Genomic DNA, 3153 nt, shown 5'->3' with positions numbered 1-3153 from the left:
CTTCTTCACCTGAGGAAAACTAGAATGAAATGCAGTCTGAAATATTTTGCACTGAATTGTAATTTCTTCATTAGTTTAGTCTGGAAACTGGTCTGTTTTACAATGTGTTTTTTAAATGCTGTATGAAGAGGAAAAACTGCAGACCACTGGAATACATTTGTTAACTCATCTGCAGGGACACTGGGTGATATTGGCAGTGACTGTTCTACATTGAGGCTTTGTTTGGTTTATTTATTAAAGTGTACAGTATTTAAAATCAAACATAGCTTTAGTTAAAACACTAAGCTCTGATTAGTCATGTCCATTCAGACTTAACCTAAACTACTGAAAAAAGATCGTTTTCCAGAAAGTTTATTCTGTATAAACTACATGTTAGTCTTCAGTAGAGTATCTTTCACTTTTTCTTTTCCTTTTTTAAATTTTTTTTAATTTTGGTTGTTTGATGTGCAATATGTTTTTGTATGCCGGTAGTAAATAAACTTTGATCTTCAAAAAAAAAAAACATATAGGTTCATTAATGTGTCCTTTCAGATTGCATTCCATATAGAAACAGTTTAAGATTTCTTTTTTTTCCCCTAGGTCTTTTTGTATTATATTTCTTTGGGATGAAACGACAATGTTGTCTAATTTCAAAAGTTGTGTAAAGGTTATGCTATGTAAAGTCCCTTCTAAGGTGAAAATTTAATACATTGATGTCAAAGTAACTTTTAATTATATGAATTATGTGTATTGTTACACTTGTAATTTTGTAATCAACTTTTTAATAGCTGTTTTTCATTTCTTGCATCTGAAGAATGAAAAACTTTGAATACTTCACAAATTTTCATATCATCCTTGTACAAGTGCCATGTTAATCTCTGTATTGTTGTAATTTTGGTATACCAGCTGCTGAAGAATGTAGTATCCTGTAAATTTAAGTATTTAATGATGAAATATTTATACAGGCTTATATGCTTAGGTGCCTATTTGTAACAAGGAAACGTTATTGTTCCTAAAAATGCTATTAATCTTATTTCCCTAAAATTCTGTGATTAGTTGAAAAAAATATGTTGTTCAGTTGATTGCTCACATTTGCAATTTTTTGTCAATGACTATTTGAAGTCTTTTTCATTTAGAATTTGATCATACTTTCAAGTATTTATAGCTAAGTCCAAAGGAGATGGCTTTTTCAAGTACTTATTTATCCAACTGTGCTAGCTCTGTGGAGCCAATGGATTCAAAGTAAGCCTTGTTTAAGAGGTACTTCTAAACATATGCAGCTGAAATTTTCCCGAATGAGGTCTTACTGGCACAAATGTCTACCTGACCCTTTACCCTTCTTCCATGTAGGAACAGACCAACCAGAATATCTTACTCTGACAGCATAGATTGTATTACTTGAACAAAACTAATCTTAGTTACAAGGGATCATAGAGAGATGAACAGTTCAGCCAGAACTGTTCATACTAGAAGGTATTTTATCAAAATATGATTGTTTATGATACCTACCATTTCAAAAGTAGCTAAAGCCAAGAAAGTGAAAAATTGTTCATATGCATGATTACCTAATGTCTTGGCCTGTCTACCTTCCAACCAGGCAGGAACTTAACACTACTGCCATTTTATCACCAAATATTTTCATAGTTGCAAGAGAAGTCCATATATTTCTCTTCATTATTAGGCTTTAAATTGGTAATGTTTTTTATTATTTTTATTTTTATTATTATTTTTATTGTGAACATAATGTACAGAGGGTACAAGGGCAAGATAATGAGTACATTTCTTATCAAGCACTGCAGCCTCCTCCTTTGTTTACCCTTCACATACTTTCCCAGCCTCCCCCCGGCCCCCACCCAATCCTCTCCCCCCACCAAAATTGTAAAGTTCGTTTTCAACATGACAACTTGTACTTCTCGTTGTTGCAACGGGTCCAACAGTATCCTTAAATGACTTGTTTTTCCCCTTCTCCCTCAAAAATTATACCAACATCAAATATAGTGAAAGCAGGGGTTATAATGTAGGGGAGGGAAATACAAAGCAACAAAGAGATAATCTTATATGTGCGTTAGAAACAAATGTATGAAAGAAAAAAAAACACTTAAATACATATCTAAAGGTTTATTTTCCTAACATCACATTATCTGACCTTTTCCGCTTGACACATACATATACTAGATATTGCAAATAAGAGAAACCATGGGAGCTATGTTTCTTTGGGCTTGGCTTACTTCACTTAATATAATTTTTTCCAAGCCTTTCCATTTCCTAACAAACGGGGCAATGTCATTCTTTCTGATGGAGGCATAGAATTCCATTGTGTATATATACCACATTTTCTTGATCCATTCATCTACTGAGGGGCATCTGGGTTGGTTCCGTATCTTAGCTATGGTAAATAATTCTGCAATAAACATAGGTCTGCTGGTAGCTATAGTGTGGTCTTGTTTTTAAACATTTGGTTAAATGCCCAAAAGTGGGATTACTGGGTCAGAGGGGAGCTCTATGTGAAGTTTTTTTAGAACATCCATACTGCTTTCCAAAGTGGTTGAACAAGTTTACATTTCCACCAACAATGCAGTAAGTTTCCCTTCTGTCCACATCCCCTCCAGCATCTGTTGTTATTAGAGTTCTTCATTTTGCCATTCTAACTGGGATGAGGTGGTATCTCAATGTTGTTTTGATTTGCATTATCACCTGCACCAGAATCAACTCCAAATGGATCAAAGACCTTGGAGTGAAAGCAGACACTCTGAAAACATTACAGGATGGAAGAAGAGAAATCCTAGGTCTCCTTGGTACAGGCCGAAATTTTCTTAATAGAGACCCGGAAACACAACAAATCAAAGAAAGGTTGGACAAATGGGATTGCATGAAGTTGCAGAGCTTCTGCATGGCAAAGGACATAGCTAGCAAGATCAATAGAAAGCCCACGGATTGGGAGAAGATCTTCATTAGCCATACAACGGACAAATGTCTCATATCTAAAATATACTTGGAACTCAAAAAATTAAATCCCCAACAACAAATACTCAAAGAAACAACTGCCCAATATATAAGTGGGCTAAAGACTTAAAGAGAAACTTCTCTGAAGAAGAAAGAAGGATGGCCAATAGACACATGAATAAAAGCTCAACATCCTTAAATTGGTAATGTTTTAACCACAGTGTTTCCTCT

The 3153-nt window shown here is 34.4% G+C and overlaps 1 pseudogene; it reads right to left on the bottom strand.

Annotated features, from left to right (window-relative positions):
* Positions 1 to 797: 797 nt before the first annotated feature.
* On the bottom strand, positions 798 to 898 carry LOC122127568 (annotated as a pseudogene).
* Positions 899 to 3153: the final 2255 nt, after the last annotated feature.

Source organism: Dipodomys spectabilis, unplaced genomic scaffold, assembly GCF_019054845.1.
Source record: "Dipodomys spectabilis isolate Male_0828 unplaced genomic scaffold, ASM1905484v1 ptg000303l, whole genome shotgun sequence".
NCBI classification, from domain to species: domain Eukaryota; kingdom Metazoa; phylum Chordata; class Mammalia; order Rodentia; family Heteromyidae; genus Dipodomys; species Dipodomys spectabilis.
Note: the sequence above shows the minus strand (reverse complement) of the source record. Positions and strands in the feature narration are given on the sequence as shown.